The sequence below is a fragment of the Peromyscus californicus genome, unplaced genomic scaffold, assembly GCF_007827085.1.
Source record: "Peromyscus californicus insignis strain IS unplaced genomic scaffold, ASM782708v3 Scaffold_6__1_contigs__length_162567912, whole genome shotgun sequence".
In the NCBI taxonomy this organism is placed as follows: Eukaryota; Metazoa; Chordata; class Mammalia; order Rodentia; family Cricetidae; genus Peromyscus; species Peromyscus californicus.
Genome location: NW_026294584.1, coordinates 160,794,490 through 160,806,686, shown reverse-complemented (window position 1 = coordinate 160,806,686; position 12,197 = coordinate 160,794,490). Strand labels below are relative to the sequence as shown.

The 12,197-nt window shown below is 43.0% G+C and overlaps 1 protein-coding gene across 1 annotated transcript in view; it reads left to right on the top strand.

The window, feature by feature from the left end:
- The window catches only part of Tmtc1 (transmembrane O-mannosyltransferase targeting cadherins 1), a 225,567-nt gene that overhangs the window by 93,758 nt on the left and 119,612 nt on the right, over positions 1 to 12,197 (top strand).

Here is a 12,197-nt window from a genome sequence, read left to right as displayed (position 1 = left end):
CCATTATTACAGCAGGAGTATTAACCAATAAGAAATCAGGGCTGCTGCTCCACACAGGGATATCTTCATGAAGGAGCAAGCTGCAAGCATGAGGCCCGGGGGCAGCATGATGTTTTAGGTCCAAGGCACCTTTTGCTTTTTTGAGTGCACTAGGAAAAGGTTCCCCTTCCTTACAAAAGTAAATGGCCATTGGAGTACAAATGGATGAAGAAGCTTGGGCTACCTCAGTACCTCAGTAGCTCCTCCTCAGTCAGCATCCTTGCATGTGTACAATCTAGTCACTGCATGCCCTGTGTGTCCATGGTGAATTCACAACACCATGAAAATGAATTAAATCTTTAACTTATAGGAAAACACTTTGTTTCTCTCTCCTTCCAGGAAGGCTGTAAATGACAAACCTTAACAGACAATGAATCCTTTCGGTATTTGCCCATTGAATTGGGGTTGGGGGTGGGATCAAGCTGGCTAATTCCACATTGATAGCTTCTGTAAGTAGTGTGGGCTTCTTAAGACATCTGTGTTGCTACAGACCATGTAGATCATATGTAGCAAGGGCATGTATTGCTCAGGGAAGGCCAGGCTGCCAAATGTCCTGCTTGGCCTACTGGTGAACTCAACACATGAAGCCAGGGTATATGAGAGGCTTTGAGTTTATGTAGGTTGAGGTGAGAAGGGCTTGGAGTGGCTCTTACAGAAAGCACACCTGTAAAAGGTGGCTTGATAGTGGTCGGGTGAGACTTTCTCCTCTCTCTGCCTTAAATGTCAGCAGACTAGATCTGTAGCACAGACCCCAGACCCGTGTCAACTATAAAAGTGGGCTGGAGAAAGACAGACAAAACAGACCATCCTGACCTTCATCTGTATAGACACAACAAATGGACAAGACATCACAGACACTGATAGGGGCAGTGACCTCTCCCACCACCAGTGTGGTTAGGCAGTGTCTGGGATATTGATCATGTCATCTTCTGGGGAGCCATCAGCCTCAGGTACATGGGAAACAGAGGATGAGTTTATTCTCTAACCTGCTGCAGGTTCTGAGTGGGTACAGTGCTCAGGTGACACCCGTCAAGAACTAGACAGGCCTAGGAGACAAAAAGCTTCCAGGCAAGTTCACCTTGCCTCAAAAGAAGCTGAGCAAAATGGAGCCAGAATCAACACAATCATGTATGGTATGTCACTTCTATCCCACTGTCAGGACTTGAACCTCCCTTTTACCATCCTTTTATTCTGATTTGAGGCTCAGCTTTGAGACCCTTACAGGAGTGTGCTGAGTGCTATTGCCTTACTGAGCTAGCAGGGAGCTTGTTGTTGCTCATCCTCAACCCTGAACTGTTGCCTGGGCACTTCCTCTTGGCCCCTCACCTTCCATATGCTTATGTCTTCAGTATCTCTCTGGCCTCAGGCCAAGCATCACCTCTCCTTTGTAGCTTCTTTTCCTTTCCCGGCTCATATCCATTCCTTCTCTGATCTGTAGCCCTTCATCTTGTGGCCCTTCAGAATAGTAAGCTGGGGGTGGCTAGGAGACAATACACAGATTCACACCCTGATTCTGCTGATGATTGGTTCACTTTTGAATGCCTCAGTTTCCCTAGTACCACTTGATTCCTAATTATATGAATGTAGATAAAGATTGAAGTGTTTGGAGCAGTTTCTGGCCCCTGCTGTGTGCTAATACATATGGCCCTGATCATGCTCCTACAAGATAGACACTATTAATATTTCCTTTTTGCAAGAGGGGAAATTATGGCATTAATGCCCCAGTACTTTGTCCTAAGATCTGACCGGAAGTAAGAGATTGGAGGCAGAACACAAATCCAGCCTGTACCTTTGCTACACACATTCTGCTGCCTTTCCAATCACTATTAACTCTTATTAACATTAACTCTTATTTAAATGTTAGATTATGCATTTATTCCTTTCATGTAATACTTTTAGGGCCTGGCTCTGTTCCTGGAATTTTTCCTGTCAAACTGAATATCATTATGTAAGTAACTTGTCATTTTTCATAGTGATGAAGTTGTATTAGATGTTCTTCTCATTTCCCGAATTGATCAGGTATGTCTTGGTACTCCGAGCTTGAATCTGTCTCAGCATGTGTACCTGATACGCTTGTAAGCCAGAGGGATGTATCCCAACTTCAGGCATCTTAGGAAGATGGAGACAATTTTGCTGACAGTGATTGGAAAGGCAGCAGAATGTGTGTAGCAAAGGTACAGGCTGGATTTGTGTTCTGCCTCCAATCTCTTACTTCCGGTCAGATCTTAGGACAAAGTACTGGGGCATTAATGCCACAATTTCCCCTCTTGCAAAAAGGAAATATTAATAGTGTCTATCTTGTAGGAGCATGATCAGGGCCATATGTATTAGCTTAGGATACACAGTAGGCAGTCACTAAATGGTAACCTAAAGTGTACTTTGCTGGTTTGCCCAGACAGTGCTAATATTGTATACTCCCTCTCACTAGCTTAGTTGTATCCAGTCCAAGTTTCCTAATAAGGTTCAGAAAATATTATAGCATTGTTAGCTATCTTTGGATTTTTTTCTTAGTGCTAAGGTTTGACTGTAAGGTGGTATATATTTGCAAGTTACCATGATCTTATTGCACAGATCCCTTAATACAGCTGGTATGCTACAAGTGTGGGTGGGTGAAAATGAGGGGAAACAGGGAATACACGGTGAGAGAAGAAAGTGTGTGGTCAGAGAAGGGAATGTATAATCTCAATGAAAGGCATTGAATTGTCTATCATGCAACTCCGTTCTGGTCTGAGATTGTTCATGTGGTTTGGATCTGTCACCTGGGGTGGTGGTCTCTGTTCTGGCAACCTCGAGGATCTCTCAGGGGCTAAGGGCTAGGATGGACAGCCACAAGCTCCTTGACACATAAGTGCTATACTAAAAATACATGTTATAGCCATTTCACAAAAGATACTTAATTTTTAATATTCATTTTATTTGTGTGTGCGTGTGTGTGTGTGTCTGTCTGTCTGTCTGTGTCTATGTCTGGGTTTTTTTTTTGGGGGGGGTGTGCATTTGTGTACAGGTGCCCACAGAGGCTAGAAAAGAGGTTTCAGTCCCCTGGAGCTGGAGTTACAAGTGGTTGTGAACTGCCTGATGTAGATACAGGGATTCAGGTCCTCTTCAAGACCAAAACATGCTCTTAACTACTAAGCCATCTCTCTACCCTCCAAAGGTTCATATTTGGGTAAATTTAATATTCTAATCAGTAAAAAGCTGTTATGTTTTTCAAGTTAATATCTGATTCATTAAAGATTCAAACTCATTAAAAAGATATTTAACACCCAAATCTTATTTTCACCCTTGTCTCACTGGTTCTTATAATAAAGTGTCTCCACTGGCTTGGACGTGAACATTTTATCTGTTTATGAGTCCGTGTTGCACAATTTCCAAACCAACCCTGGTCTGCTCTCTGGTCCTCCTCATCTCTCCTCTAGGGCTGTAGGACTGTTTTTTGTGATCAACCTCAGAATGGGTCTGTGTCAGCATCTAGCAGTGCTAAGGCTGGGCTGCTGAAGGTAATCAGTTGTCTCTGCCAAAGTTCCTTTGTGACTATTTTCTGTGTAAACATCGACCCTACATGGTTTCTCTCACCTGTAATCTTAGCACTCAGGAACCAGGGGCAGGAGAATCAGTAGTTCAGGGCCAGCCCTGGCTACATCATAAGCTTGAGGCCTTGTCTCATTTTCCCCAACCTACACCCCTCCAACTCAAAACCTTTGACAACAAACCCAGACACCACTCTGGTCTCCTCAGCCTGTGTTCTCAGTACTCTGTCGGCACTACCCTCTTCCTCTGGGTTTGTGCTCTCCCAGTCCTAGGCTTTTTGTGTACTTCTTGTATTTTCCCTCTCCAACATTTTCTCTCCTCCCAGGTGTCAGCTATATTTTCCAATTGTGTACCCTAATCTACTCTGCTACTGGCTGCTCATCTCTGTGAGGCTGGCTGGTTGGACATCTCACGACTCAGTGATGTTGCCAGCCCAGCCTCCTTTCCTGCCACTGCTTCCCACATGGATGTTCTGAGTCACCTCTGAACATAAGGAAATTATAAATCTTCAACCTCAGCACCCTTCATACATTGGCCTTTGAGGGATACTCATTAAAAAGCATTTCAGAACTTGTGCTCACATGTATGAAAAACCTTAGTAGACCTCTATAAACTGATAAGTTGTATCAATCAATTAGTATTTGAGTCCCAGCATCCAAATTCAGGTGAGCCTTACCCTGTAGAAGCATTAAGAGATGAAGGTTTAGGGAGATTGGCTGACTTCTGAGGCAGAGTGTTCCGGAGTTGTTGAAGCTTCTTAGACAGGTTTCATAGCATAGCTCAGACTCACATCCATCTTCCTGCCTCAGCTTCCTGAGTGCTGGGATTACAGGTGTGAGACACTGCATCCAGCTCTTGATGCCTTTGTGAAGAGGCTCTGGTGAGCTCACCTTTCTTGCCTTTTCTGCCACTGTAGACAGAGCACAAAGAATGTCACCAGACACCAGTGTCGGCACTGATCTTGGTCTTTGCAGGCTCCATGACTGTAAAAATAGGTTTTTGTTCTTCATAAACTATCCAATCTTTTTATTTCACATACAGACTAAGACTAAAAGTATGATGTCATTAACATCCATAAATGCCTTTTAATAATATAAATGTTCTGGAACTTACAACAGGGTCCCAGTTAAACCTGCAATGACTCTTGATGTCTTCAATTTTGAAGAGGGAGAAGGAAAGCCTAGTAAAAGTTAGGGATAATCAACCTTGTGTTAGCAGCTTCTAGATATTGTGAGCTGAAGTTCCAGGGGAAAAGCTGTGTCTGTGTACATTGTACAAAGCTGATTGACTGACAAAGAGCTTTGGAGACTGTGGACAGCTTGAATGTTACAGATCCAAAGGCCGAATTATTTAGGGCTATATTTAGTCTCCTGGGTCACGATTAATCACCCAGCTCTGTGTTTTACCTAAAATCCATGTTGTCACCATTGGGCAAATCCTTTCTGCAGTGTCCAGCAGACACTGGTGCACACCAACTCAAAGGCTAAGCATATTGTCAGATGGCATCCAAGGCCAATAGCAGAGATGTCCCCACTTTGCTGTAATTTGCCTACCTGATGTTTCCCACCAATGTATTGGAAAAGTGTCTTTGATTTGTGACTTTCTTTGTTATGTTAGTATAAAAAACTTCATTAAACTGTTTCCATGTTGGAACATGGATTTTGGAGTAAACAAATGTGTTTCCTGGCCAAGGTCACTCATATTTGTCTTCCAGAATAAACCATCTCTTATTCCTTTTGAGGTGAGCACTGTAGTTTTGTGTCTATAACAGATGTTCCTTATGTGATTAATGTGTCTGTATTCATAGCTGAGTTGCTAACATTTAAGGAAGAAAGTGACAGATCGAAAAGAGGACAGAGAAGTCATGTTCTCACCTGTTTTAAGCTATGCATTGGGTGTCTGCAGGCCCAAGTGAAGGTCCATGATTTTTAGCAAGAACAACCTGGTCCTGTCACAGCATGGCTAACATGGGAAGAAGATGGGAATACTCAGTATAGTGACTGACACCTATCAAATGCACTTGTGGGACTGTGGCTGAAAGGCAAGACTAATGTCACCAAAATGGAATTTTACCATTCCCTGTAGAAAGAATTAAAAACCAGGGATTCTGACTAAATTATTTGTGAAGGAAGTATAAAATTGATTATCTGACTAAATTAATGAAGCCCAATTTCATTGATCTTTGACATAGAAAGACCATGACTTTCTTCAAATCAGTTCACGTTTCTTGGTGCGCGTGCATGCGCGTGTGCATGCAGAGGCCAGATATAAATATAACATGTCTTCTTCCGTTCTCCTCTACCACATTTTTTGAGTCAAGGTCTCTCACTAAACCTGGAACTTGTCTATTTGGATAGATTCTTTGACTAATGAGCCCCAGAACCTTCCATCTCTGAAGCCCCAGCACTGAGATTACACACAAGTGCTGCTGTCCTCAGCCTTTTTTATATGTGTTAGAAACTGAACTCAGGTCTTCATACTTGTACAGCCTGCACCCTATAAAACTATAAAACTTCCTGAGTGTTTTGTTCCCTTCTAGTTCTAGGTTTGGTATTTAGAATGGTTAAGAGAACAGAAAACCATGCTCCCTTGTAGTCTCCAGTTTCATTTCCACCATTCTGTGTGATAATCTAAGTAAAGGGTCCTTTAGGAAATTTTAGGGTTTGAAGTTTCTGGAAGATACATTCACCAGAGCTGCAGACTTGGGCATGGAAGGTGGATTTGGGTTTCTGAACGCACCACTGAATTCTCAGAACAGTTCCATCTCCCGTCAGAATCATGGTGCTGGCAAGGGCAACATGCAAACCTGACTCTGTGGAGAGCCTTTGCTGCTAACACAACTTAAAGGAGGATCTTCTGGGGTCCAAGGCAGTGCGTTAAAGAAGGATCTTGTTTTCTTTGGTATGTGGTTAGCTGGTAATCTTTTCTAATGTGAGTTGTGTCTTCGCTATCTTTTAGCAAAGTGAGAACGTTTTCTTCTTGTCTTTCAAAGAAAAGTATTTTGGGATTTTTATTCCAAAAGATCTGAATTTAACTTCTTTCTCCCCTCTGAGTATATGATTCTTTACCAATATCCTTTATTGCTTTAAATTCAAAAAAGGAAATTAAGTTAGTGTGGTTGGTATTCTAGAAGGGTTTCTGATAGCTGTGTATGTGATTGGTGTGCTGCTGAGCAGTGACAGTGCGCTGCTGGTTTCGCCATCTGTAGTTGACACTTAGGCAAAAATTATGTGATATACAGATTCTGTGAAGAGCTGGAGAATCTAATATAATGTCCATTCCAGCCGTCAGGATTTATGAAAAAGGGAAACAGTGCTATCCAGACGGTTGTCATCCTCCACCCTGCTGTCCACATCCCAAATCAGACATTTTATACACCAGCCTAGTGCTGAGGAATAAGAAAAGCACAAGAGAGGAAGTCGGGAGGTGGAAAAGGAAGGACATTTAGAATTCTGCTTAGGTTACTGGGGTTTATTGATCTTCTTGATGTGCATATGAAAGAAAATCTATTCAGATAGTGCTTGTGGAGGAAGACTGTCTTCAAGGTGGAGCAGGCCTATTGAGGCATGCTCAGGAATTACTGGGAAGGTATTCTGTAGTAAGAAAGAGAGTTTGGGTTTAACCCTGACTATAGCTGTGAGTGGAAGTCTATAGCAAAGAACAGGGTTGGCAGTGAGGGTAAAGGTTAGAAAATTCCTGAAAGAAAACATTGTGCATAAAGAATTCTGTCTAAATGAAATAACTAAAGACTGGCCAGGGTGGTCAGACATTACTGGTGGAGAATGAAGAACATCCACCAGGTTACAAGGGCAAGTAAATATACTCAGGGTGGGCTAGTTAGTTTCCTATTGCTGTGGTAAAAACACTGACCAAAACCAACGTGTAGCCAGAGGCTTTTCTGTCCAGCTCAGTTCTGTAGCTGCTTTTAAAATAATCACTCAGAGGCTTAATGTTAATTACAAACTGTTTGGCCTATTGCTCAGGCTTGTTACTAACTAGCTCTTACAATTTAACCCTTTTCTAGTAATCTATGCTTTGCCACATGTCTGGTGCTCTCAAGCTTACAGACAGCGACTGAAAGAAACCTCTTCACTGTAGCCTGTGTAAGAGGTTTTGGGAACCCGCCATGCAGCTTAGCTCATGGCAGTTGGTGGCCCACTCCACCTCATAGGCAGTTGTCTTGAGAGGCGTCTCTGTACTGTGGCCAGCATGAGAGACTGGGAAGCCCAGTGTAGCTCCATTTCTTCATGCTTAGAACCTTTTAAAAAGCTTTTTTAGCTCGTATGTAGATCCATGTCCAGCTAGCTCACTCAGTAGAGCATGGGACTCTTAATCCCAGGGTATGGGTTTGAGCTCCACGTTGGGCACCCTATGTAGACAGAGGCTTTTCTGTCCCACCTGGTCCTGCAGCCGCTTTTTAAAGTAACCACTCAGAGGCTTAATATTAATTACGAACTGTTTGGCCTATTGCTCAGGCTTATTACTAACTAGATCTTACAACTTAAATTAACCCATTTCTTTTAATCTATATTTTGTCATGTGTCTCATGGCTTTACCATCTGGCAGCTGCCTGGCATCTACCCGACTCCGCCTTTCTTCTGTATCTCTGCTCTATCTTGACTCTATCCTGCCTTGCTATAGGCAAAAGCATCATCTTTATTAACCAATAGCAATAAAACATATTCACAGCATACAGAGGGGTTATCCCACAACACCAACTTGAGGAGAAAAGGGTTTATTTGGTTTATAGCTTAGAGTCCAAATCAGGAAGACCAGCGCATAAACCTGAAGGCAGGAACTGAAGCAGAGACCATGGAGGAATGCTGATCACTGGCTTGTTCTTCATGGCTTTCTCAGCTACCTTTCTTATGCCTTCTAGGACTCCCTGTCTAGGAATGGCACCACCCATTGTGGAATGTGCCCTCTCACATCAATAATCAACACCCCACAGACATGCTCATAGGCTAATCTAATGGAGGCACTTCCCTAACTGAGGCTCCCTCCTCCAAGGTAACTAATTTGTGTCAGCTGACAATAATAACTAACCAGCACAGGGTGGGGGTGTCTTGGAAAATTGACATAGCAGGGTTCTTGCTGAAAATGAAATTTACAAGAAAGTACTCAGACAGACCTAGAAGAAAGTTCTGACTCTGGAGTCTTCCTGGATAGTTATCACCTGTATTAATATCTATCAACTGGTGACTGCATTAACAAATGTCAGTGACGCACAGACCCTGGGTGGGTGATTTGGTGTCGCTGTTGTTTTGGTCTCTACTAAAGTCTCTCCACAGGGTATGAGGGCTGAGCAACTGAAGGTTGAGTTTCAGTTTTAACACTGAGTATTTAACACAACCAACTGAGACAGTGGATGTGTAACTGAACACAATGGGTCTGAGTCTTAGTGAGTACAAAGCCAAATGGAGAACAGACACAAAATAAAAGATGGAAAAAGATCATCATGTGCTGCAGTCAAGGGAAGCAAGAGAATCATTTACAAAGCAACATTCTCTCTAAATGGGAAACATGGGGATTTCATTGGGAGCTATGTGTACATATTCACACAGAAGTGAGCACATTCCTGAGAAGCGAGGACTATACAGACATTTTTGAAGAATGCTAAATTCAAAGTCTTCAAAGTCAACATGGCAGACAGAAGCACCTCTGAGCATGCTCAGCTTTCACCTTCAAGTTTTAGCTGAAAATAAAAGAAATGCCACCCTGGACATGCAGTGGTGTGCTAGTCTGCCTGCTTCACTTATCAGAAGACCTGCAGTGTAGGGGAGCAAAAATTGGGGGAATCACTTCGGATAATCTTGATCTTTTGTTTTTTGTTTTGTTTTTTTTTGGTTTTTTTTTTTTTTTTGGTTTCTCTGTGTAGCTTTGCGCCTTTCCTGGAACTCACTTGGCAGCCCAGGCTGGCCTCGAACTCACAGAGATCCGCCTGGCTCTGCCTCCCGAGTGCTGGGATCAAAGGCGTGCGCCACCACCGCCCGGCGATCTTTTGTTTTTATGTGGTGAAAGTTGAAGGTGGTTAAAATGCTTCATTTGACAATACCAGTCTCCTACGCTGGTGCTAAATCATCAAGTACAACTGAGTGTTCTAATTATCTCTTCTAAGTAGTATTTCTTCATGGATGCCATGACATCCTTTTTTCTTGAAATTTGGTTTCTCTGTGTTTCTTCAGTGATTTCTGATGTCATCAATTGATGAAAACATCCAGTCTTTTAGGGGCCCCCAAGGCTACTTAACTAACTCTTGGATAAAGGAAGAAAACTGGGAGCCTGTAGTCTTGATGTAAGTCGAGAACACAAAGGGACAGAAGCCTCAATCCATGGTTCTTATTCTTGTGCTTTCATAGTGGCTTGGAATTGATTGTTGTTGGTACTTTCTGTAGTTTTGTAAGGAATGTGCAAATTCCATGGGGAATTTGCTAAAATTAAAGTGTCCCTAGCCAGGCTTGGTGGCACACATCTGTACTCTTAGGATAATAGAGTCTAGGGTAGGAGGATTGCCATGAGTTTGAGGCCAGCCTGGGCTACCTAGTGAGTCCCGGCACAACAGACATCTTAGTGACACCCTGTCTACAAAAATAAATAAACACAAAGATAAATAAAGTGTAGTTTTAGCATGTTTTTCTTACGATTGAAATGAATAGCTGAGAAATCAGGTTTAAAAATTGTCGCTTCTAATTTTTTGATCTCGTGGAATTATTCTAAATGGTAGGTAAGCTGTCATATTTAAATCAAAATACATGTCTGACATGTACTGTTAGTTGTTGCTTTTATTAATGCTATTGTTATTGGTCATTATTCAGGTCTGTTCCATAGTACATAAGAAGTGAATCAAGGGGGAAATCCCACTGTCCAGCTCTGAGGTGGAGTGGAGAAGGAAATGTAGAGAACAGAGCCCATGGCACACTCTCCACCTAGCTAGTGCTTCTCCAGACATGGCACCATGCCATATGTATCACTTTGCCATTCACTGTGGGCCCACAGCTTCAAATAGAAATCTTGACATCTTGTTTTTCCATCAAGAATCCCTGTACCATTTCAAACTTGTGTGACCTTAGGATGTTATATTTTGAGAGTAAATTATCTGCTACTCTTATCCTAACTTCTTGTGGAAATAGAATTTCACCAAGACTCACTGAACTAGGGGAAGCATTATAAATACAGTTACTAAAATAGCCATTGTATCAAACTGTCAGAAGTGATGTATGATAGCTTCGTCTAAGTTTAACTTCAAGAAAAACCCCTAACTGTGTGGCTTGCTCTATAGAAAGGAAAGCCACATGTAATTTTTCCAGTGTTAAACAAGTTGGAGAGGGAGCTTGAGAAATGAAGTCTCCAAGAGCAACTAGCTGTAAAGTTCAGACACATTCCCACCCATTGCCCTCCTGGGCACCCTTTCTGGCCCGTCTGTCTCCTTTACCTATCTGCTGAGAGTTGTCCTGCATCCTTGGAGAAACAGAAGTTCCAAGGTCTGGTCTTGGTTTAATTTACTTGAGAATGGTAGTCAGAAGGAGGCAGAGACCAGAGAAGGATGTGTGTTTTTGTACTACTACTGTGAGAGTCATAGACCCAGCTGCCCAGTAAAACATCCAGATGCGCGCACATGTGCGCACACACACACACACACCTGTACCACTCCAGATTCTCTAAAGCCCATTCAGGGACAGCCTCTGTGCACCCTCCTACGGCAGCCGCAGTGACTCTGGCCTAGCCTCATGCCAAACTTTCTGCTGTGGTCCCAGAAGGGAAGAAAGGGCTCGGAGCTGCTCTAGAAGGTGGGGTCGGAGCTGCTCTAGAAGGTGGGCCTATGCAGAACTTGTTAGCAGCAAACTTCATTTGGTGGCTTCACCCCTGCTCGTTTTCTGTAATCATCAAGTGCTTGACTAGCCAGTTCTGAGCATCGTCGCTTCCAGATATTCTTATGAGCCAGAAAGAGAAGTCTTGAGGAAGAGGCCTGCTTTTGAGTAAAGCTGTCACTTCCTTGCAGTTACAAAATGCTTGCTACACTACAGGGCAGGGGCCACACATCTTCAGTAAGCAGACTCAAGGTAGACCTATCTCTGCAGGACACTAGCCCACTTGGGTTTTACTGAAGAGGCACTGTCTGGACCAAAGTTTCTCTCTAAGGAAGAGCCCTCATTCAAATGCAGACTTCAGTAGAGAAATCCTTTGAGGGAAGAAACAGATTAAATGGAGTGAAAGAACTAAATGAAAAGGGCGAGGGAAAATAAGGAGGGGAATGCCAGAGGGATTATATGATTCAGTACAACTTCTTTTCTCTGCTTTGACTAAAGTGTGCAAGCCTGCTGGAGGATAAGATGGACCCTTTATGTTTTCACAGGGGGCTTGTTAACCGCAGCTCTTGCTTCCATGTCACAGAAGCCAACCAGTCCCATTCATAAAGCTGCAGCTCCTACTTTGAACCAGTGGGGACTGTGGCAGATGCAGGGTGCCCATTAACCTCTGACCTCTGAAGCTGACATTCCTGCAGTCTAATTTGTTTCCTAGGACAGAGGACAGTAAGCAAGTGAGAAAACTCTTGAGTGTGTGTGAGAGCTCTGTCTTTGATCCACCCCAGAAGCGGAGTCTATTTCACTTCACATAATCTTGGCATCCTT